Source organism: Oryzias latipes, chromosome 13, assembly GCF_053564925.1.
Source record: "Oryzias latipes strain Hd-rR chromosome 13, Olatipes_Hd-rR_3.1".
Classification (NCBI taxonomy): Eukaryota; Metazoa; Chordata; class Actinopteri; order Beloniformes; family Adrianichthyidae; genus Oryzias; species Oryzias latipes.
Window position 1 is genome coordinate 20,800,326 of NC_136249.1, and position 26,116 is coordinate 20,826,441.

Sequence of the window (26,116 nt, forward strand, 5' to 3'; positions counted from 1 at the left end):
GCAGCACAACTCCGTGCTGTGGAGAGTAAGCAGATGTAACCCCGCCTTGAATGTCCATGGTTCTCCTCTCTCGCCGCGTCTCCTTCCTCCTCCTCCGGTATCGACGGTAACTCCGCTGCGTGCGTAAAGCTGCAGGAGAACAAGAGGACAATTTTACCTTCTACTCCACTTCTCCCAAGAACAAAACTGAAGCATCCCAACCTTTTTAATTTTCATTTTTCTAACAACAAGCTGCTGGAAAGATTCTTCCATTTATTCAAGTGTGTTTTTTTTATTTCCATGCATATTTGTGCCTCGCAGTGGTGCGTTTTTTCCTCCCGTCGAGCCAGCCTCAACTAATGATTCGCACCCAAGCAGATGCACAGACACGGTTCGTTTAAAGAATAAGAAAAAAACTATGTACAAAGCAAAGAAAGGACACAGTTGGAACTAAATGTGGATGCTCTTGGATTTAAAAATTACCGGTGCCTAAAAGAACAAAGACTGAGTCAAACTTATGGCGTGAAGGTAAGACACTTCTTTTAAAACAAATCCTTATTTTTTATGTTTTGCAAAACTTGATGGAAATAAGCTTTTTTCCATAACTTTAACACAATAAAGCAGTGTTAGTGACCTGTCCGTTTTGACAAAGATTCTTTGCGCAAAAATAAATAAATAAATAAATAATTAAAATAAGGAAAGCATATTTATTTCCACTATTGATCCTTGTTGGATTCAAAAAATCTGCAAGAAGACGTTTAGCGCAACTCTCCTCCTTATCCAGATAATCCCGACCAGGTACGGGGCTCCAGGCGCGTTGAAATAGTCTTGATCTCACAGGAGACGATCTGCTTGAGTTCCGTTTGGTTTCCAACTGCGACTCAGCATCTGGAGACTGTACGTCCTCGACATTGAGCTCCAGGTGAGCGCAGCTCAGGCTGCGCAAATCCTGCCGGAGTCCATGACACATTTCACAAGTTTACAGCAAAGCAACATCAATTCAACACTGAATTCATAGCTTTTTTTTTTAAACTGTAAAAATCTTTTTGCAGCTTTTTCCAAATGAATTTAATACAAGGGAAAAGGAGCCACAAAATTTTAGATCAATTAAATAGATTCCTTTAAAAAATAGATGTCCACAAACAGCTGCTGTAAGTTTCTACTTTGACATTTGGTCAGCATCCCCTCACCAATCCAGCAGCAATATGATGGTCTGCATCAGCCAGCCATTGAAAGCACCTGCACAACTATTGCATGTTATGAACTAAACTGGTCATGACATCACCGCTGTGGCAGCATTTCATATTTTGAAGCGGAAAATTATAAGGAGCAGCTCTATGCAGAGTCTATGGCTGCAAGTGTCTTTGTTGTCAATCATTTTAAATCCCTCGCCTTCTGTTCCTTATAGTTCATTGGTTGGGAAAAAAATCTTGATGAAGTGCTTGTTAGTACTCGGATGCCTAGAAGGATCTGTTATTCTAAAAATGTATTTGTCCGGTCATTGTGGTTGAATTATCACCTAAATACTCAAATACTGGGGAATAAATTTGACTTCAAGTATGAAAAACAAAACGCAATCTAAAGAAGACAAAAAAGTTGGAGCTTCTCCACATAAAATTGATTAGAATTGTAGTTCCTTTTGTTTAAAGTTTGAAATTTCCCGTTATTTAAACAGTTAAGAGGCTTTGACCACAGGAATAAATGTATTAACGCTGTGTGGTTCATTAATGTGGTCACGGTTGTGTAGGTGGATAAGAGTGACAGAAAAATGTGGTTTGGTATCCTGCTGGCAGTTTCCTGAAAAATATTAACATCTCCAAAAAATCTTGGCTTGCGAAAAATGATTATGATTGTCTGAAAACTTCATGAGGTTCATGAGGATTCCAGATTTTATATATTCTTATATATATTTATATATTCTTAGAAGTAAAGATTTCATGACAGATCAATCAATGTCATTTTACAGTATTGCAAATTAGTGGGAAAAATATGTATTAAAATAGCATTACAAATTACTTGTTGTTCTTTGCCAAGCCCTAAAAGGCTTCTGTCAGTTTTTTTACTGAACCAAAGTTTTCGAATGACAGAACATTTATGTAATCAAATGGTGACTTCAGGAAGTGAAGGAATAAAAAAGAAAAATATGAATAAAAAACTGACACAAATGCTCCTTTCATTTACTGTAGTATTTATGGAAGCACTAAATGATTCACTTACACTGTAAATTAAAGTGTGGACAAATTGACAATTTCAGGGTACTGTGATGCTTTTTTTGTTTCTATCCCATTGTGGACATGAATGAACACATTGACTATAAATGCTTTTTAAAAATATATTTAATATCAGTAGTTACATTTCTTGAACTGCACACTAAATATTTCCATGTGATAGTGTTTTTTTTTCCCAAGTTCCCAACCTGAATCAGGACTTTTTTAAAGAGGTGTCTGGAGCTTTGACGAGCTGACAGTGTGTAAAACCATTGGAATTAGACTGGACTGACCTATTCCATGGTGTAAAATTTATAGCAAATTAACTTTCAGAGAATTTTCATTTTGCAGCCTGCTGAACTTGCTATCCAGATCCCCTGATCTTTCTGTAAAGCTAAACGATGCAAAAAGTAAAGTGCAGGGTTTTTGGAATGTGCCATGCATCCAAAGGAAAATATCAAACTTATCATAATATTTGCAATTTGGTAGGGACACAAACATCCTGCTTTATCAGGTATTACTCTAAAACACAAGGAAAGCACTTTAAACCTGTTTACATTCTACTTGAATTTGTTTCACATCATTTAAAAAAGAGGAAAACCTAATTGCCACATATTGAGGGAAATAGAAATACATTGTCCTCTTAGTTTGCAAAGAATGTCTTAGAAATTTAGAAAGCTTTTCTCCAAACACAACCACCCCCTCAGACCAAAGTCAACTCATCCAAATGCCCCTTAAAAATATGAATTGTCTTTTGTTTAAAGCAGTCCAGTGCTGTGAGCAGTGCACAGATTATTTTAAGGCAGAAAATGCACAATGATTGCACAAACTCATGGTTCAAGAAAAAACACAATCTGAATGACTGTTTGAAGCCTTAATGTAGACCAGGGCTGGCCAACTCTGGTCCTCAGGAGCCACAATGTTTTCCACTTCTCCCTGACCAGCTTGCTGCTGATTAGCTGACTCAAGTAATTCCACATCTCGTCTGACTGAGCCCACCTGATTTAGGTAGTCAGCATCAAGCAGTCCAGGGTGAGCTGGAAAATAGGCAGGATTGAGGCTCTTAAGGATCAGGGTTGACCAGCTGTGGGAGGTAGGATAGGTTTTTGAGAGAAATAAGCTGTTGAAGTTGAGGAAGAGGTGGTCTCAAGTATTGATTGGATCACTCCTATGGTTTAGGTGTGATTGATCAAAAACTCTCACATTTTGGTGGTTTTGATAAAGATCTTACCTGCAAATGCTGCAGGTTGCCAGTGACTTAAATCGGCTTTACTGAAGTGTGAATGTCCCAACTGGAGCAAAAAAAAACTTCTAACTTACCACCTAAAAAGCATCCTAGCATTTAAACGAGATAGCACAAAATATATATATTGGGTTACTAACTGTGTTACTAATGTCCGAGTAAAACTATTATTTTTGTAAGCATGAAAACATGTTTCTGAAATGAAACACGTTTTTCATAATAAAAGGAACTGACTTAGTATGATGCATGTGATGCATGAGTTCATTTTCTCTTCCATGCATGCAAACAGCTGGACCTAAAGTAGTCTTACAGCTCTGTGCTCGCTCCACAGTTCCCTCTGTGCACTTTGACATTTAAAATAAAGAAGACACCGGTACAAAGGAGAGGAAGCTGGTTACACAGCAAAGGAAAACACCGAGGATTCTTCTGCAAATCAAACGCAAAAAATACAAAATAAAAGAACACCTCAAATTACATACCAAACATAAAAAGCTCTCCAATTATCCCTCTGCAGCTGAGTGTGATGGTCAATAAATCTATTCTTCTCCTATGCTTGTCTACAAGCGTAGACAAACAGAGGTGTCAGAATAAATGGCCTTATCAAGCTACGGAATAATTGTACCTCCAGTATACCGACTTTAACAAGAAGTTAGACCTGAAAAAAGTTCCAAACAAAGAGTAAAAAATCTTTGGAAACTACAAACAGATATTTTATTGCTGTTTTTTTGTTTTTAAAATATTAGATTGACATGGTTTCATACAAAGAAAACAACTACCTTATGCTTTTCTAAAAGTTGAACTTATGAAATTTAAAGTCCAGAAGCTCTTTCTGGTTATAATGCACCGATGACTCCATTCTTAATCAAGCCAAGAATGTTCAGACACTCCTGCCAATGTCTGTGTAAGTACAAAAATCATTTAAACGAAAAAGGTCATGAAGAGCAAAGTAAAAAGGAACACGAAAAACTGTCCTCGTGAGCTGCAGTGACCTTTGTGGGTTTCTGAAACCCTAACTCACATAGAGGAAATATAAACGGTTTGGATCTTATCCATTTGGATTATTGAAATGGCTTGAGTGTCTTTTTATTGGTTATCTGGCTAGCTGTGGAAATTTCGAGAACCTCAATTGAAGTGTCTATTGTGACATCAACCTTCTGCAAGTGAAACAGCACCTTTTATCCCTTGTGGGGGTTTTCACGGATGAGGATTTTGACAAGTAAAACACTTCATTGTACTGGATCTTTGTAAAATGTTTCTAAGTGGCATCCATCCTCTCCTCCCTTAAAAGAAAAAAACACACATTTTTCTGCTCTTCTAATACATCAGCTCTCTGGGGACCTCCACGGATAAGGATGGAGGAGCCAATTAGGTCCAAAAGACAGTAGGAGATCTATTATGAGCTGGTTATGCTGCAGCTTGCAGGTGTATACTGGTGCCGATTAGTTGTTTTGTTTGTGCAAGGTTAGCTATTGATCTGCATGATATAAACAGCGTGCTGCAAAATGGGTAAACTGGGATTTGGCTGCTGCCCTGCTGTATTATATATTGCACTTTTTTGAACGACTTATATTTGCTGTCATTTATTGGAAGTGCCAACTGCAGTCCAAAGAATCACACAAAACGGAATACCTTGGCTTAAAAAGATAAAATATCTTACACCTAATGCTTGGCCGAACTGCGTCATCACATATTTAAGATTTGTCAGAGAGCACCACTCTTCAAAGTCCTAACAAGTTTCCAAAGCCTTGGGTGAAATGAATCTGTCCATGGCTCACTGTCAATAATAAACCTCTGAGGTGAAAACTCCTGCACCCATCATTCCCCCAACACAAGCTTCAGGATATAAAACACGTCTGTATGTACTGAACATAGATCTTGAATGTTCATCAGTGCAGATATTGTCCATACAGACTAAAGTTTCTTTGGGATTTTTCAACAGTAAAAGTAAAGATTTAGCCCAGCCACCACTGGGAAATGCTTGGAATTAACAATCTGGATTAATGATTCAAAGGTTATTAACTGTGATTGACAGGACATGTATAAAATAGAGAGAAAAAGTACAAGGATTAGAAGCAAAGGTAGAAAGAGCAAAACTTCCCAATTTTGCCTCCAGTCATCTCGGTGTGTGTGTCTTGCATATTCCCAAACAGTATGTTTGTAGATTTTTAACCCTTGTGCTATCCTATGACCCCATCCTTACATTGTCGTGCTATCCCTACCATGACAAAGGGAGATAAAGGTGAAGAGGATTTCACGTAATCCATGGACACCAGTGCAGATCACAAATCATTCAAGAAAAAAGGTTCAGCGCACTGTCTAGTGGGTCTAGATGACCCAACTCCCAATGTTAAAGTGCCTAGAATAGCACTAGAGTTTATTAGGAAGCCTAGTTTCAGATAATTCTTACTCCAGCAGATGGTGCCTGACCCACATGGATCCTCAAGATAATGTTTAAAAAAACCTTATTGACCCAGCTCAGTCAAAAGCCCATCTCTGGCATGGAGAAGCTACCATTTACAGAGCTGAAAATATAAAGGGTAAAGTCAGACCGTGTTCCACAGTGATAGATTTCAAACCAAAATGATGCGGCTCGTTCATTACTAACAATTTACCTTTTGATCATAGACTAAAAAAATTGAATAATGCAATTCAGTAGCAATGACATTTTTCCCTACTGCTTGTGTGTTGTTTGAAAACAAGTATTCCTTTATTTAACTGAATATCGTCTAACCATGTTTTCATTGACTGCCTCTCTATTGATCACACACAGCAAAACGTTTTCTCCCATACCAATTGCCATAAGGAGAAACATCCCAAATGTACCTAAGCTACAATTGATAGTTTTCATTCTTGCCAAAACCTTTAAGTTTTTGTAGCTTTGAGGTTCCTTCTTTATTTATTTATTTTTTTCTGATTAACCTCCTTGCAAAACAGGGAAGTGCAGGAACAATGCTATCTGTTAGATAGACAGGCAATGCAACACAACCTGGCAAAGGTTTCCCCCCTCAAATTATATTTACTTGCGCAGCTTTTTTTGAAATGTTTATGAATCAAAAGCTGCAAATTTATTGCAACTGTTACTGAAAAAAACCAAACTCTCCTTCTTCTTTCTCTTTCGGCTTTTCCCATCAGGGGTCGCCACAGCGAATCATCGTTTTTCACTTCACTCTATCATGGACATCTTCTACCCTAACATTAGCCAACTTCATGTCCTCTGTTAAGACATCCATATATCTCCTCTTTGGCCGTCCTCTTGCCCTCCTGCCAGGCAGCTCCATCTCCAACATCCTTCTACCAATATATCCACTATCCCTCCTCTGAACATGTCCAAACCATCTCAGTCTGGCTTCTCTGACTTTGTCGCTAACACAGGCAACATGAGCCGTCCCTCTGATGTACTCGTTCCTTATCCTGTCTAACCTGGTCACTCCTAAGGAGAACCTCAACATCTTCATCTCCGCTACCTCCATCTCAGCCTCTTGTCTCTGGCTGAGATGGAGGTAGCGGAGATGAAGATGTAGCGGAGATGAAGATGAAGATGAAAAAAACCAAACTCTAATAGCCTTTTAGTTATAAAATAACAATCCACAACTAATGTTCTTTTTTAAAGTTCCACTCCAATCCTTGTTAAAACATTCACAGTGGTCTTTCAATTATAATTATGCCGTTATCAGCCACAAAAAAAGTATTTTTCCAAGGACATAGTTTCTGCAGAGCTGCAGTAGTTCATTAGAAATTCACCTTAAAATTGTGGGCAGGACTGTTGACGAAATCCTGCCAACACTTCTCATGATTCCTTTGTTTACACCGTCTTCCAATAACTTACAGCCCCTCACATCCCCAACTTAAAATTACCCGTGGAACAAAAATGGCGAGCAATACTGGAGCTATCCAGCTTTACAGTTTTGAGCCATATGCCAGCTAAGACGAGAAAAAAGAAGATTTACGTGGATACATCGGAATGAAGTTGAGCAGGGAGCTTGTGGCTCGCAGGTTTTAGACTTTTAAGTGACAACTACAAGCTTTTTCAAACAGCATTTATTTGTCTGCTCCTTATTCACCACAATTTGAATAAAGAAAGGTTCAGAAACGATTTTAAGCTTAATTTTTGTTATATACCGGTATGTCCTCCATCATGAGAAAAATTCTTCAAAAGCATGTTAAAAAACACCAAAAACACAATTTTTATTTGTTAATTGACACCCTAAAAAAGGTAGAGGAATGAAGTTGCCCACACTGTCAGAAAAAAGGGTACGGTTGGGGTACGTTTGTGAACACTTAGGGTACAAATGGTGAATTTGTACCCTAAGTGAGTCATAATTACACCTTAGGGTACTCATATGTACCATTTAAGGATAAAAAAGGTACAAATATGTTTCCAACCATCAGAGGGCCCATATTTGGACCCTTTATTCCACAAACAAAGGTACAATCACTTGTGTGACAAAAGTAGTAATTCAAAGTGTATGAAACGTCACCCAAAATCATTTAATACGTTGTTGGTTATTTGGAAAAGATGCACAAAATAACCAAATATATTTAAGAGACCACACATCTTTTATGACTAGTTCTGAACAGTACACAAGCACATTATATTTTATTGATTGTTCAGAGCATCAAAACAATAACTTTTAAACATGTATTAGTGTGAGCCTGTTTTTTTTTTTACTTATATAAGAGCTGTTTTAAGTTTTGCCTTTAATTTAGAGCAAAAGCACAATGTAGACAAAATTATCTGATGTTTTTAACCTTATATGGTGTACTTTAACTTGGCCTAAGTTCAATTTAAATTTCTAGTCTTTGAGCTGTTAATTTAAGTTTTTTTTTTTCTAATCATACATTCTCATAAAAAAGTAAATTTCTCTGTTACTACGTTACATTAAGTGTACATATTAGTACTTTTTAGCTTTTGTACCTACACAGGAAAAATGAGAGAGTACTTTTTTCGGAGTTACCATCAGTAATTTTTATTTAAGTAGGTGTAAAAACGTAGAGGAAATATGATGGAGTAAACCAGCGAGACCACGCCCACTCTACTTTCTTAAGTTTCGTTTCTTCCGCCATTTTGTTATCCCGCAGCGGCCGGAGGAAGATAGAGGCTGTGACTGAGGTAAGTCTGCTAATTGCTCAAAAATAAGTTGGAAACTTGTTTTAAGCGGGTTCGGTTATTTTATCTGTAAGGAATAACTTTTGTGTAGTGGAATGCTGCTATTCCACCGTGTATGTGCCTGTGAGGAGATTGCAAACTATGAGCAGGAGTGCTAACGGTTAGCCTCAGCCGTTTGAAGTTCAGCTAAATGCAGCCATTAAATAAATTAAGCTGTTGTTTTTATTGGTGTTGTACCGCGTTCCGTTAAATACATTGAAATATATACATTTTTTTCACTAGATAATTCTGTCGCCGTTTTACCGATGTACGCTGGCGTTGATGCACCGGTTGTTGTTGCCCCCCCCCCCCTTTTTTTTTTTTCTGTCTGTCTGTCTTTCTTAGTAAGGAAGCCAGCTACTTTTGAAACGACCAGCTCCATAATTCCTACTGATATTTATCAGGTACGTCGAATTCAATGCGTTAATCATTTTAATCTGTAATGTGTAGGAGTCCAATAACGTTTTATTTTTATTTATTTTTTTTACACCGCAGTATGGCAGTCCTTCCCATATGTCAGCCTGCCTTAGCTGCTGTGCGCGGGCAGCCACCATTTCTCGAATGCAAGACAGTGACAGAGACTGTTTGGTTGTCATGATCGCTCATTGTTGGTCAAGCGAAGTTTACACTGTGTATTGTTGATTTTGATCATTCTCCTGCAGAGATTATTTTTTTTAAATGGAGGTCCGTGATTCCAGATACTCGTCACGATTTCCCATACCAAAAACTCATCTATAAACCAGGGAAAAATATTTTTTTTAAATGAACTTCCAAGAAATAAATCTGTAGGCCCTTAGAAGCCAGTGCATTGTCGTCAGTGTTTTTTTTTTTAGCAGTTCTGCAAATTCTGCAACATTGCTGTGGCAGCTAGTGTAAACTATATTTGCCATTACTATTTTAAAATGTATTAATTTATTTGGAACAGGGCTTAGATCTGAATAAATGCTGTGTTGGTACCTTTTGGTGTTGTAATGTTTTTTCTTTTTTGTAATATATTATTTTTTTTCCCACCAGGAAAGATGCAAGCTGTGTGTGAACATGTCGAACGCCAAAAAAAAAAAAATGTTTTTAAGTTCAGCTGACCTTCAAATCCTTTTGGGAATGTGGTGAGTGGAAACATCACAATTTCCAGCATTTTTCTTTACAGGAATCAGTCAACTTTGTGGATAAACTGTCAGCTGTGATGCAAACAGATTTTTTAATTGCTTTTTAATTTAAAGATAATTTCTGTGCTGTATTCTAAACATAATTTTGCTGTGTTCACAGCTGCCAAAAAGTTCAACATCCCAACCTTGGACTTGAAAGTGTTTGATGACTCAAAGACAGAAGTTGATGAGCAGGTTTTTTATCTCCTGTTGAAAAACCCCAACCTTGGTGTGTTGGAAAGTTGTCTGGCTGAAGATACAAATCCAGAAGGTGAAGTTTTTCTTTTAAATTGTAATTTATCTATTTTGTTTTGAATGGTTTTGGGTAAATTCCCCTTTGATGCCTGAATTTATTTCCAAGGGAAATAATCTGTTTTTGCTTTCAAGTACATGCTAAATTAAGAAAATTTTTGAGCTGAAGAGTTTTGATTGTATATTTGCATCAATAGGAGTCTGAGGGTTAATGATTTATTTGACAGGATAGTGTGAGGAACAAAACACGGGCAAATAAATGAGTTTTTTATCCTATTGCTGTCTTAGACAAGATAATAAATCTGCTAAGCTGTTAAGTCGGTCAGTATTTAAAAATCTTTGTTTTTCCTTTTTTTGTTTTTGCTATCATACTAATTTAAATATTACAGTAACTGAAAGCTTTAATACTTTGACAGATCAGCCGAGGTGTCCTGCAAAGAGCTGCAATACCAGTTCAAGTGGAGATACTGAAGTGGACTCAGATGACACCATAATATTACAACACAGTCCTACAACAAGACGAAGAGTTGAAGACACCTCTCTTGCCAAAGTAAGTAAATAATCTTTTCACAAAGTCATTTCAAGCATTCAAAGTCAGGCTGTCTTTCCAATTCAGTTTAGCTGTCAGACAGTGCAGTAAGGCAGATCATCCAAACTAGTTTAAAGTTTTCTAGGGAAACAGCAGATTGCACCGAGTAAGTCACAACACATTGAATACATTCTGGAATGCTGTCCTCATCATACAAACATATAATTCTTCTGTATTTCCTTCAACAAAGCTCTGCATAATTAACAAGATATTGACTAAACGGGCGACAGTGGCTCAGGTGGTTGAGCGCGTCGTCCAACGACCGAAGGGTTGGCGGTTCGATCCCCGCTCCCACCAGCCAAAAAATGTTGTTGTGTCCTTGGGCAAGACACTTCACCCTCCTTGCCTCCAGTGCGGCTCCACTGGTGTGTGAATGTGCATGAATGTTCCCGGTGATGGTCAGAGGGGCCGTAGCCACGCCTCTGTCAGTCTGCCCCAGGGCAGCTGTGGCTACAACCATAGCTTACCGTCACCAAGTATGAATGAGGAGTGAATGAATAATGGACACACTGTAAGCGCTTTAAGTGTCTTGAAAAGCGCAGATAAATCCAAACCATTATTATTATTATACAAAGACAGACATTGATTATGCAGTTTTTGAAGGGGAAAAATGTTTTCTGGGACATGGTTTCTGCAGTTCAACTGGAATTCACCTTCAAGTTCTTGACAGGACTGTTTTGCAGAGTTAACCGGCCTTAATTTCCCATCATGCCATTGTTTACGCTCCCGTTACCTTACAGTCCCTCACAACCCCCAAGCAACAGAATTGGTGTGCAATATTGGAGCTATCCAGCCTTATAGATGTGAGTTAGATGCCAACTCAGACAAGGAGAATGAAGGCAAGCGGAGCAGGGAGCTTGTGGCCTGCCAAATGTAGCTTGTACGTAACAACTACAAGCTTTCTCAAATTACATCTTTTCATCTGCTCCTGATTCATTCCAATTTGAGAAAATAAATATTCAGAAACACAGTTTTATTCTTAAATCTTATAACAATATGTCCTCATAAAAATGCTACATTTTAAAAAATAACTTTCATTGGAGTGGGTCCCCCATTTTTAACATGTCGCAGTATTTTTCTCATGATGGGCACGTTTAAAAGAACACGTTTAAAACTGCACATCTGAGTATTCACTCAAATTGGGATGAATCAGGAAAAGACAAAATAAATGCAGTTTGAGGAAGGTCTCTATTGTGACGCACCACATGAAATGAAGTGGGTCTGAGTCCCTCTGCTCTGCTCTATTCTGATGCGTCCACTTGCAGACAAACAGATCCATTAACATCTTCATCATACTTTTCTGAGCTTGATCTAAACTATGGCCAGAAAGCTTCAATATTGCTCACCATTTTGGTTTCACCACTAATGTTAGTTTTAGGTTGGAAGGACTGTAAGCCAGAGGGAGAGGGCGTAAACAAAGGGATGATCGGACATCAGCAGAGGGTAACTACTGTGTCAATATTGTTGATTCCCAGAGTCAGAACTAAACAAGGGGAATCAGCGTTTCAATATTCTGCAGCTAAAATCTGGAACAGCCTCCCTGAAGGCGTAAGACAGGCCTCTTCTGTGTTCATGTTCAAATCTAGACTTAAAACATTTCTGTTTAGCCGTGTATATGACTGAAAGGTCCTATCTGCACCTTTCTTTCCTTCCTTTCTTTTTAAATCTTTTTTTTTTTTTCCTTTTCTTTTAAAGTAAATTTTATGTTGATTATTTCTGATTTATTGTGATTTTAATGCATTTTTCTGTTTTGTGAAGCACCTTGAATTACTTTGTGTACGAATTGTGCTATACAAATAAACTTGCCTTGCCTTGCCTCAATAGCCCCGCCTACAACTCGGAAGTTAATTTCTGATCAACTCCAAACCACTCTGCACAAACTGTCTTTAAACATCATCTCAAAGTGCTTTAACCCCAAAGTGCTTGCAGTTGTATTTTTTATTATTAATATGGACTTTTAAATTTGATCCAATAGGTGGTTGCTGTCATTGGAGAGGATGCATCATCCGTTGAAGGTCATGTGAATGTCCTGCATATCCAGTACAGCAAGGTGCGAGAGGATATACTAAAGAAGTACCCTTTCTTGAAGACAACCTCAGGGGTCAGTGACATTTTAAATCAGTTCTCAGCTAAAAATAAATTTTGAATGTTAATATAAGCTGAGACATCTGCTAAAATGACCATTAACAGCTTTAACTCAATTGTAAAAACAATGTAATTTTCTAAACCCATATATAAATAAATAGTCATTCAAGCCAAGTAATATTTATACAATGAGATCACTAAAGGGAAATGGCAATGAAAGAGGCAACAAAGAATATTAGAATGTTTTATGTCTTTTGTTTGTTTTAAAGTGAATGATTAATTTTCTAATTTTTTTCAATTTTCAGTTGTTTGATGATGTTGACCGAATGCATCCATCACCTGTCAGTTTAAGCCAGCGCTTCAAGGACGGCGTTTACCAGTATTGTGCCAAAGGTGCTTGAGCTTGTTCAAAGAAAAGCTCCATTAGCCAAAGTCTCCAAAGAAGCAAGAGAAGAGATGCTTGCAGAGGATCTACTAGGTATTGACATAAACGTAATCCTTGTTAATCTTTAGTGTGTTTTATAGTTCTTCTTTTTAGAATTCGTATCAATATTATCTTATCACATTTATGCATTTTATTTAAATTATTAATTTAAACTTGGTTATAAGTTTACTTTTTTATTTATTTTTAGAAAATGTAGAATGCAGTAGAAAGATGTACTTAAAATGAGGTCTAGTGCTTCTTTTGTTAATGTCACAAGTTTTATTTCATGGTTTAAAAATGGTAACTGAAGTGCTATGTGCTGTTTACAATTGATCAAATGTTAAGGTTATAGTTACAATGAATGCAATGTGAACTGAAGGAAAAATATAGATTTTTCATTATTGTAAAATTGCTAATGATTGTAAATATATGCATCCTGTTGTGACACTGTACATACTGTGAAATGTCAGAATTGTAATTGTTTTGAATGTTTAATAAATGTGCTAAACAGTATACTGGTCTTTTAATGTGCTGTATCTGGTACAAATTTGCCATCAAAGGGTACAAAAGGCTTGTCACTGGGGCAGTACCCTTAAAAGAACAAATTTGTACCTTTTTTAAAGGTACATTATGGTACCATAGCACTATAAGGTACAATTTAGTCCACAGAGGTACATATTTGCCTTTGAAAGGTACATACTGAAAGGGTACAGATACGCACCTATATGAAAGGGTACAACATTTGTACCCTTGAGGGTACTGCCCCAGTGACAAGCCATTGTACCTCTAAAGGTACAAATTTTGCACATTTTTTCTGACAGTGCACAATCTCACAAGCTCCTCTCTAAGATGCTTTTCGATTTTAGAAAAAAAAAATCATCTTTTATTAGGATGGTTTCTTATCAATATTATTATTTAATGGGGCCGATTTCATCAAAACGTCACAGCTCAGTAGAAGTTTTACCTGTAACCCTTGTGCTATCCTAGGCACTTTAACATTGGGAGTTGGGTCATCTAGACCCACTAGACAGTGCGCTGAACCTTTTTTCTTCAATGATTTGTGTTCTTCACTGGTGTCCATGGATTACATGAAATCTTTCCACCTTTATCCACCTTTGTCATGGTAGGAATAACACGTCAATGTAAGGGTGGGGTCATAGGATAGCACAAGGGTTAATATTGAAAGGGACTGTGAGCAAACGCGATCATCTTTGTATAAGAAGAGATGCTTCACACCATATTTAACTGCAGCTAATTCTCATCTAGCCCCAGGCAGGTCACACAAATAAAAAAAAAAAGATTGCATGAGACTTCTGTTCAAGCACAAACATGCAAGAGGTTTTACTTTTCTCTTCTTTTTTTCTATTTCCATTTAAAGGTCTGGCACAAGTGTACGTTTTTGTCGCTGTAATCAAAAAGTGTTTCACATTTCCATTCTTAATAACAAATAAGGTTCCTGGACAAACCGCTCGCAACCTAAAATTAAATGTATTCATTATTTTTTAAGCACAAATTGTAATTAAAACTCTATGCAATTTCATCACATGATACTGTTTTTAATCAGTCCTTTCATATACTTAGGGAGTATTTGTTCATCCAATGATTAGTTGTTAAAGGAAAAAAAAAAAATCAGTAAAAAAATAATATGTAGACAGCATTTATCAGAACACAGACTTTTTCGTGCTCTTATAACAATTTTTCCAAAAGCCCATTTGTTGTTAAGATGATAAAGCTTTCAATACAATGGTAATTTTATAACATCCAGTTGGAAAGACTGCACAAGTCTGAAGAGAATTGCAGGACACACCTGTGCTCCTCAAATGACACCCCCCCACCCACCCTGGTCTGGGGGTCCAGACAATCCAAGGGGTCCAGACAATCCAAAACCCACAGCACTCGTTTGGGTTAACACCTCTTGGGGTACATGTGCCTAAGACATTAATTTGTTCCTCGAAAACTCTTTTGTTTATTTCCTTTGTTTACACCGTCTTCCAATAACTTACAGCCCCTCACATCCCCAACTTAATACTACCCATGGAACGAAAATGGCGAGCAATACTGGAGCTATCCTCTTTTGTTTATTTGCATAACTGTCTTGAAAAAGTCAAAACCTCCGCTGAGTTAACGGGATCTTTTACCTCCGGCTCTGTTGCGTATAGTGCTGGCCTTTGAGAAGGCCCAGAGGATTATGTTGGGATTTGGTGTTTGGAGTCTGTTCTTGTGATGATAAGGACCTTTGTGCTGTTCTTCACGTTTGTCCACTGCTAGTGTTAGGATATATAAAGGGCAATTCGTGCTACTTTTCATGGAGCTGCTCTTGATCAGAATCATGAAAGTGCAGTCAGTCCAACCATTGTTAAAGCCGAACAATGCGATGTATTGCTTTTATGTTTTATTGTAAATCACAGGTACCGTCTAGGGTATTTTTGGAAACAGACGCAGGAAGTGAAGTATTTGAATGAAAACCCATTTTCACAGCTTTAATTATAAATTATTTATGTTCTTATTGTGATACCAGATTCACACTACCTCTCACAATAACTTGCTTACCATTGGTAGTTTTTTAAATTATAACGTTTGAAGAAAAAGATGGTGAGATGGGAACATTTGTTCAAACTAGGCACTAAAAGCCTAAAATAGAATGAGTAAAAGAACATGGCAGGCTTATCTTCACTCTGCTAGTACAACAGTCAGCGACACAAATGCAAATCTACCCCACCATGTGTGTGGTTCGTGTTAGTATTCTTTACATAATCTTTCTAAAATACACAACATAAGACAAGTTATGGCACTTTACAAACTTTAAAAAAAACAAAAAAACTTGTTTGCCTCTCTTACTTTGTTAACTTGTCAACTATAGTCGATAGGTTCAAAGGGAGATACACAAGCCTCAGCTTGTAAGTCTGCTGAGCAGACAAGGTCTAACAGAAGGAAGCAGATCAGAGCTTGTGAGTGTTTGTGTGTGTTCACTCCGGAATCCACTGCTGCCTACGTGTCTTTGTGATTCACGGTGTGCAATGGAAAACTGGCATGGGATTAGTGTGTACCTGAATGTTCTCTCACAGGAGACAAAACCATGGAGCCTCACAAGAGACGGGCTAGAGCATCTCTAAAATCTAATGAGGTCAATGGAGGCTCATTACTATCCTCTACATTGATTTTTTTTGGGGGTGTAAGTGTGTGTCTATTTCATGTTCTGATGCGAGTAAATACTTAAAACCATTACTATTTTTGTTTTTAATGATTTGAATTCAGTTTTGTCTTGTGTTTATCTCTTTAATCCTGTGACTTTCTTATCTTTTAAAAAATATGTCTTTCAATTTTCCCAGTAGGGTACATTTGAATTTCATTTATACAGGTTACTAAATAAGGATTTACATCATATGAATCTTTTACTTTTAGTAAATTACTTTCTGTTAGGTGTTTTTTATTTTTTTTAGAAAATTCTAGACATAAAGTATAAGTAGCTTGGACAATTGAATCTGTTGTACACACTATTTCTCTCTAGAACCATTTGTGTGGTACAAGGACACAAAGTCCCACTTTCTCTTGAAATTTGTGTTAGACGGTGTCCTCGCATTTCTATTGGTTTACAATAAATGGCATATCACTTTTTACTACCTCCCTGGAAGGCCCAAAGTGCTTTACAGTCCCAGTTTCATTCTCCCATGCACGCACATGTTCACACACTGATGGCGACTCCGCTGCCAAACACTGGCACCAACTTGCAACCATCGGGAGCAATGTGGGGTTTTGTGTCATCCCCAAGGACACATCTACTCTTAGGCAGCGAGGGTGGCCACTATTACTTTCCACTAATTAGAGTTTAATGTCCTGCTAATATGACACAACATCCTCCAAAAAGTCCCAACCATGATGGTACCTCAAACTTTGTCTACAGACATTGCTATTAATGCTGGACACAGCCTTTTCAAGTGTTTGGAGCTTCAACGCTTTCCAGTAGGACAAACAACTTTGTTGAAAAGATTTATTTATTCCAGATCTATTCCGTGTGCGTGTTTATGTCTGCAGACTCATGCATTGTTTATTAGCAACCTTCGTTTCTTTTGGGACCTTGGATTGCACTATTGCACACATTGAAGTGCCTTGAATGATCATATCTTTTTTATCACTATAGACCACAAAAAAGCAAGCGTTCTTGTCTTACATTTTTACTAGGTAAGCATTTGACACCCCCCAGCCCCCACCACAATGATGACAATTTAAAATTACATCATATACTCAGTCACTAATATTTCAATAAAAACAGAAAATAGTAATAAGCTATGATTGGAGCATTTCCCTTATGATTAAAATTTTCCGTTTTTTATTTTTCATTTTCATGGTCAAACCTTTATTTCATCACTTGACCTATTAATTATTGACATGTTAGAGGCGTTCCAGATAAAACCAAATGCTCCTTAGTGGGTGGTTATTGGAAATCTTTTGTAATGATAAGTGCAGAGAACAAAAGAGTGTAATTTTAGTGGAAAGATAATAACACAGTAATTGCTTCCCTGAATGAGCAGGTTTATTTTCAGCACCGTAAAAGTTGCATCAGCCAACACCTACACAGCCAGCCAATGGATACTGGTTCCACATGCTCACTGACTTGTTTTGTCTTTGATTACCCGCCAGAAGAAAGCTGATTTTAGAGAGAAGGAATTTAAAAGATAGTCATCGGCTTAGCCACCAACACAAAACCCGACCATTCAGTTAAACAACTTATGGCAGTGGCTGGTGTGAAACAATAATATAGACCACTGCTATCAAAATGTTAAATCAAGATAGCACTGACCTACTGACATCAGTTTGAGGTTAAACCTTTGCTGGGGGATTAGGACAATTTAAAAAAATGATAATGGTCTATAAAGTAAATGCATACCTGATTTGTTTACCTTTTTTGATTAGAAGATAATGTACAATTTTAATTATGAAGCAAAATTTAAAAGGTATTTTCCATACAAAATCAATTTTTGGGCTTTTAAGTGTATGATAATGTTCATACCTTAAGAAAAGAAACGGTATTTGATCCGTTCATGCATTTCGGAATATTTCTCAAAATATCTGCACTCTGAGCACCAACCTCTCCCAATCCACGAAAATGAGCTGGTTCTCACGAGCTGACGTAGTTAAGTGAGAACAGCCCCTTCCAGGAAAAGACTGTGCTGCCAACACCAACCCCCAGGCTAACACACACACACTTCCTTTGTGGAGCTAGCAGTGTTTGGCAAAAACACTTTCCTTTTATACTCACAATATGCACATCTATCTTTGCAAAAGTTTGGACGTTATTTATAGGTGAGACGCTGCTGAGGCCGGCTCTAGGTTGACGTCCTGAAATGGACGGCACCAACATTGAGCAAATGCTGGTGCCTCAGAGATCCAGTCGTCTTACTTCCGGGTAGGAAAGAACTAATATTTAATAAAGAAATTTGTTCTTCTATATGCCAAGGGTTATATATTATGATATACATTGACATTGTTTACTTCGAAAGGCTTAAGAATAGCATGGTATAGCTCCTTTAAGTTTACATGGTATAACATACACAAATGAGATTTTAAATCCATTAATTAAATGCATTCTCAATTGGTTTGTTATTGTGAATTACTATTTCAAATAGACCTATATAGAAAATTTCAATCAATGCCCAAACACTAAATTGATGATTAAGGAAGGCTTATTGTAATATGAACAGTTTAGTTTATTGCTTCATTTATTGAACTGTTGACTGGTCCATGGACACATTATTGAATGAGATTAGTATTCAACCACACGGAAAATGAATATTAGATTTCCCTTCGCTGGAGGCAATTCACATACCATTTTGATTGTTGTGAATCCAGTAGCAATTATAAAAGTGCTTCTGTGAAGAAGATTATGGAGGCAAGTCATGTTTGGTTATTGTTGCATGATTACAGTCATAATAAGATTATTAACAGGAAATTGTGGTAATTTTTTTAAGTTAGAACTAATGTGGACTTAAAGAGTTAAAGAAGATTGAGGTAAATGTGAAGTTATTATTTTCTAAACAAAGTTATATCTGAGTGGTGCGTCTTTAGTTAATAATGTAGTTTTCATTGAATATTGTGTCATGGCATTGTTTCATAACCAGCTGCAACCTCAATAGTAACTAAACTATACAGTCCATTTTTTTCACCGTTCTAAGACTGCAGAGATTAACCATTTTGTCTTAAACAATTGTGTTTTTATCTGTTGAAACAAGAAAACAGTCATTTTTTTACCCAGACAATAGAAAGATGACTGAAATACAGATTAAAATTCTCACTCCTATAGAGAACTGGAAAAAAAGATACAGTTAGAAATGGGAGAGAACAAGTAGGATCAGGCTATATAGGAATTACATAAAGGAAAGGTCATCAGTTCATGATTCAGAGGTCCCCTCTGCTGGGCCATACTGCCATTTAACCAGTTTACGAAGGAGAGGAGGATACACTGAAGCTGCTGATCTGAAATCCACCCTTTACAAGTATAGCTTTAGCATGAATGAAGTTATAAGGTGTAAAATACCAAGTCTTAAAAATGTATCAATTTGATCTTTATGCCGATTATTTTGTTGATTTGTGGGGACAATGGAAGCATGTTTATGTGTGTTTATGACAAAGCGAGGACATAAATCTAGTTTTTAAAACTTTAGTGTCTTCATTTATGAATGTACCTGTTTGTGTTTGGTTTTATTGATTTTTTAACCTTATTTTCTGATAACATAACCTTATGTCTGTCTCATGAGTCACAGTTTGGCTAGCTTCAGTTGTTGCTCCAGGTTCCAGAGCTTAGCCAAACCAAACATGCATTCATAATCCAGACTGCATTTTAATGCACAATTACACATTTTCCTTCCTTAGAGTCTTTGCTCTAGTATTTTCAGTTTGAAACAGAATAATGAATGCCACATGAAAGCCTCAGCTTTAATTTAAGGAAATTTAATTGTGCGGGTGATGGAGGCCTTTCAACACATAGTGCCTAAGTGGCAAGGATTGAAAAGCTGTGCAGCACTCGGCTACAAAATGATTTTTGGACAGCCGTGTGTCTTGCCAGTGTTTACTCTTCTAGAATCATACATAGAATGAGGTTCACTCTGAAGTCGACTCTTCTGCCTGTCCATATGGTAAAGTACAAAAATCGCATTTCTAAATATTCCTTTATTAAAATTGTTGTGAATCAGGAGCCGATAAAAAAATGTTAAAAAAAAGAACTTATTTGTCACTTAGAAAATATGTTGGGCTTGTAGGCAACTAGATTCATGTACATCTTCGTTTTTGTCACGGTGAGGGGTTGGCTCGAGAGCCGGTAGGACCCAGATGCAAAGGCGGAGGCACGGAGTTCAGGGACTGGAGGGTTTAATTAAACAAAAGGCGCTGCAGAGCAGGAAATACAAAACAAAAACTTACATTGGCGTGGCGAGGAACATGGAACAAGAACGTGGCGAGGAACAGGATGACAAGAACACCAAGACAGAGCTAATGGACCAGCACAGGAGGAAGGCAGAGACAAGACTTAAATACAGACAGGGTAGACAAGACACAGGTGAACACGATCAGGGCAGATGGGGACCAAAGGAAGTAAAACTCAAGAAACAAGACAAGACAGGAAACCTATCAAAATAAAACAGGAAACAGAACCAAACAAGACAGAACAAGAACCAAGACGAAAAACAAGACACAACAAACTCAAAGCATGACAGTTTTCCTCATATGAGCTAGTATCTGGCTCTAACCGGTACAACTGGATAGCCCCAATATTGCTGGCCGTTTTTGTTGCACCAGTAATGATAAGTAAAGAGAGAGCTTTCAGTAACAAGGAAGGAAAGGGGGCGGGGTTGCTCTCCACCAATGGTCCTGCCATCAACTCAAAAGCAAATTTCAAATTATCTCCTGTCGCTCTGCATAAACTGTGTCCTTGAAAATGACAGGTTATTTTTATTTTGGCCAAAAATTGCAAAGATGATCGGAGTTTGACTTTAAAGTTTTACTGGCAAATCTTTAGAAATTATGATTTAAAGTTTTCTCTTTCTTTCTTTTCTTTTTTTTAAAATTGACAGTAAAGAAATGCTGTTGGTTTGTACTCAGTTTTCCAGACATACAAAAAGATTCATGACTCAAGAGTCCAAACTGTATCTTTTCAAGTTTTACTTGCAAGTTAGAAGTGGACAGACAATGGTTACATTCAGTCTGCACACCCTGAGGGTGCATCCGAAAATCACAATCATTTATACCGTTTTGAACACATAGAAGAGTTCAGCCTCTCCTCACAGCTGCATGTCTGCTGCCTTGGGTTCCCAGGGAGGTGAAGTCAGAGCTGGGGTTGTTCTGGAGCTGCTGCGAGTGGGTGCAGACAAATGTCTGTGCATGCGGGTGTCATTTAATAAAAACAAAGAATATAGTGTCCAACAATTCTATGAACTAAAAAGAATAAATACAACTTTGTTAATACGAGAAAAAGAAAAACCATACACAGTCAGCATGCCTACGAACTATGATTTGGTATGATAATAGGAGTTAAACTAATAGACTAAAGACTCTGAATAAATAAATAAATAAATAAATAAATAAATAAATAAATAAATAAATAAATAAATAAATAAATAAATAAATAAATAAATAAATAGAAAACAATGAGTACCTAAATAACATTATCACTTTGATTTTTTTTCAAATTGAGAAAGATCACAAACCTTTTCTATAAATTGTCTTAGAGTCAGATGGGAAATTCATCTTTATGAAATTGAAGAATGTAGTTGTGAAGCTGGCATTCTTAGTTTCTAAATTTATATACCCTAATCAATAAGAATGAGGAAAGTTTCTTCACTCTATGAATGAATGCTGTATATACAGTACATATGGGGCCAATTGTTGTTTCTCTTTCGTCTTTTCCCATCTGGGGCCGCCACAGCGAACGAGTCGCATGGGAAACTTGGCAATGTTTTACGCCGGATGCCCTTCCTGACACAACCCTCTCAAAGCAACCGGGCTTGGGACCGGCATAGAAGTAGAGAAGGGAACAGGGAGCAGCCCGGAGTTGAACCTGGGTTTCACGGATGGAAGGCACCGCAAACCAGCACGAGCTAAACCGGCTCCCATATGGGGCCAATTGCACTGGTGCATTAACAGAACATAGGCGAGAACGTGCGCTCTACCCTGCAATATTTAACCTTCTTTTTCTAGACTCAGCAGAAATAAATCATGAAATGTGCACAAGAGTAAAGGAGTTTTGAAGAAAAGGAAGCGAGGTCATTTGTATTTATTTGTTTGAAAGATATTTGAAGGAAGATAGCAGCAGGTCCAAGGGGACTTATCATCAGAATCGCTTAGGGAGCTTTACTGGTGGACGGCTTGTACACTTGAGGCAGTCATGACAGAAGAGGGAGCTCTCACGTGTGGCGTGCTGACAATGATATAGTGCAGACCCACTTTTTGCCTGAAATGTGGCGCTCTCTGAGGGGCAGTAGACGGTATGGATCCTGTCACCTATTTTGAGCTGTGAGTGAAAGAGAACCAGCTCAAGATTCACATGCTAGTTTAGTTCTTAAAGACCCACTCCAATGAAATGTATGTTTTTGGTATTTTCTTAACATGTCCTTGTAGTTTTTTTTTTCTCATTAAGGAGGATGAATAGAAAATTGAGATTAAAACTGTGTTTCTGAGTATTTCTTTATTCAAATTGTGGCGTATCAGGATTAGAAGAAACAAAGGCTGTTGCTTGTAGTTGCTGCGTACAAATTACAACCAGCAGGCCACATGCTCCTTCCTTGGCTCCATTTTGGTGCATCCACTTGCAGACAAAAACCTCTGAGCTAGCATCTGGCTCAGAACTGCACGGCTGAATATTGCTCGCCATTTTTGCTGCACCACTAATATTAGGTTGGGGTTGTGTAAACTAGTGGGAAATAATGTAAACAAAGGGATGATGGGAAATGAGCGCATGCTTACTTCCTGCAAAAAGTCCTGCCCACAATTTAGAGGTGAATTTCTAATGAAGTCCTGCCGCTCTGCAGAAAACAATATCCCAGAAAATGGCACAGGGTTGGATTTTTGCTAAGAAAAAGATACCGGTAATCATAATTAAAAGATCACTGAGAATGCATTTACAAAGAATGATCTGAACAATAGTTATCTTGTGGTACAGAAAAATGATGAAGAAGTAAAACTGTGTTCATTAAACTGTATCAAGCTTTGCTTCTTATGACAAACAGCAAGTAAAAAATAAATAAGTAATGTGGTATATCGGTGCAGTTTTTTATGGAATAAAAAGTAAAGCTTGTAGCTAAGAAATTAACAACTCAGCCAATGTCGAAAGAAAATCTCTCATGGCAACCCTCAAAAAGACATTAGACATATTGAATTTTGTTATTTGTTTAAATTCTCTTAGCTTGTTTTTTTAATAGATGCCTGTAAGTCAAATGACAAAGAGTAGATCCACACTGCACAGATTACAATGGGTTGGTATTAAATTGATGACAACATATTGTGGGGATTTTTGCTGGATTGAGAAATTGGCCTCCATGTAGAGAGGAGCTATGGCTACTTTAACTCATCTTTAGGTTTTTTAATAAAAACGCTGGTGTGACCTGATATGAAAATGATTTATATAACCATAACAGCAAAATATACATTTTGTGCTCAAGATTGTTTCCAAAAACGAGCAGATAGTGAGGCAAACAACTTAAGCAAATTCAGCTGCATATGGCCAGACTTTGTATTCACTTTGTAAACTTCAAAAAACAACCTCACACAACCTAACACAAACAAGGTCATACAGACATTAGCTGTAAACTTATGTGTTTTCAAAATAATGTAAATGGAGATACAGTAGGGGACCAAAAATATAAGGATAAAGGAAAAGAAAAGGCAATGGAGAGAAAAGACAGAGGTGGGTGTTTTCTCTGACACGAATCTATATACAGTAACTCTGTCCATGCCAGAAAAGGCCAGAAATCCACATTGCAGTGTCATTTGACAGCTTGCTGAATGTTAAGGTTTCTTGTGTTTGAGCAGGATTTACAAAATTTGGTGTATTATCCTGTTACAGTTTGACATGTGGTAGGAGTGTTTTTTTTCTGAATTACAACGGTATCTTTATCCTTTTCTTCGTCCTCAGCAGGGATCTTTTTATGAGAGACCAGGAAAGTAGATGGATTAAGACATGAAATCCATGAATTCGTGTTTTGAGCCATCCATGGTTTTCAGTCAAACACTGGTAGCAAAATACAGCAGACACAGAGGTGTGTTGGAAAAACTATGGACACTCTTGAAGCGTTACAACTGACTGACCGACCATCAGCATGCGCACCACTTTAGAATGATCAAAGTTATTCACCTATCGGCATATCCCTTCAGAGGTTGCCACAAGCAGTTTGGCAGAAATTCCTGGATGCCCTTCCTGACACAATCCTGTATTTTATCCGAGCTAGGGACCGGCACAGGGAGGCGCAGACTCGGGCCCAGTTGTGGCTACATAATTAGGCAGTAGCACAAAGGGTTTTGTCCAAGGATCCACACTGGATGAAGCTCATCCTGAAACAAACCCTAATTTCCCATGTGTCAGTCCTACATGCCAACTGGAATGTAGGACTGGCAGCCAACTGAGCCATCCAGCCGCACTAAAATATTCTACAAGATTTTTCAATATTATACCACGTTTTGTATATTTATGTTCTTTAGAACTTTTTATATTTCAGCTTTGAGACATTCTGAGTTCTGAAAAGCAAATCCTACTTGTAATTAAAGTCTTGAATTATGCTTGTTTGTGACATTTAACACAGCTTTCAAATGAATGTCTTTCATGCTAAGCTCATAGTGTCACCTACATGTTTTGTGTTTTTGAACACTGAGCTGCAGTTCTCACCCAGTGAGAGAGAAAAAACATAAAGCAGATTAGTATGTAGTAGACATTATTGGAGTAAAGCTTACGCAGCAAGCCGCTTTTTTGAAAATTAATGCATGCCTCACATGTCCACAGAACGTGTCTCTCATGTGTCAGCTCAAAAACATCACAGTGACTGTTCAGGCTGTAATCCCTGTATCAGTGCTTTTCACTCTTTTCCACACCTGCTGTCATTGCATCTAAGCCTGAAATTCTGGGAGCTCCTCCTTCCATATCCCCTTTAGGCATGGTTGGGCTGGTGGAAGTGAGCAGTAGCTGACACACAGATTTGGCTCTCTGAACTTCTGATTTGCCCTTTTTTGTTCCGTCAGAATTACTATTTTGTGATCAATTTTGTCAAAAGGTATTGTGCTTGTTAGGTCAAAATAAAATTCACATTGGAGCATGTAAAAGGGAATTAGTTGTGATTGAGTTGACTGACATGTAGTACTACTACATGTCTATTATGTCATGTGCTCTGGCCCAAAGACATTATTAAAGAGCAGAGGGTGTGGGGGATGGGGAAAAAACAAATAGCTATGAAATGTTGATGGAACCGATTGTGGGTAAGAAGGCTGCATTAATGCACAAAGTATCAACCAATAGGTTAAAGAACAAAAGCAAATAAACAAACAAGATGGTCAATCTGTGTTATAACACTAAGCCATTTGGAAAGCATAAAAAACACATGTAAGACAGTGTTTTTGTGTTCTTTTACTATCAACCTTGAGTTTTATGGAGGCACAAACCCTTGGGCTGTTGACTCACAGCAGACTGCTGATAAAAAGCTGAAGAAGCCTTTCTACAGTCAGTTCCCATGTTTGCCTGTAAGGAGTTTTTCAGGTTCCATTCATAACAAGCAAAAACAACAACAAAAAAGCTAAAGATGAATGATTGAGATGCTAGTGTGCATTAGGGTTAAGAAGCCAGTTTTCAGCTCAGTGGTTGCTTGGTTCTTAAACTGGGGTTCAAACATGCCTGAGAATGGGTGGGTTGAGCCAACATTGCAGAGCCAAAGATTTGGCTTTTGCTTCTCAATCAAAAGACTACGGCTACTTAATGTGGGCTATTTATGGAGCCAAAACCAGACGGATTTTATGTTTATTTTATGTTCATTTCTGTTTTTGACATGTTATATAAATGATTATTTATCGTCTTCCAG

General features: G+C 37.6%; 1 protein-coding gene across 1 annotated transcript in view; it reads left to right on the forward strand.

Annotated features, from left to right (window-relative positions):
• Positions 1-364: 364 nt before the first annotated feature.
• Positions 365-26,116, forward strand: part of drd2a (dopamine receptor D2a) — a 59,038-nt gene continuing 33,286 nt past the window's right edge. Inside the window, exon 1 of the mRNA XM_004075413.5 lies at positions 365-507. The gene's annotated coding sequence lies outside the window, so the exon portion shown is untranslated. The remainder of the gene's footprint in view (positions 508-26,116) is intronic.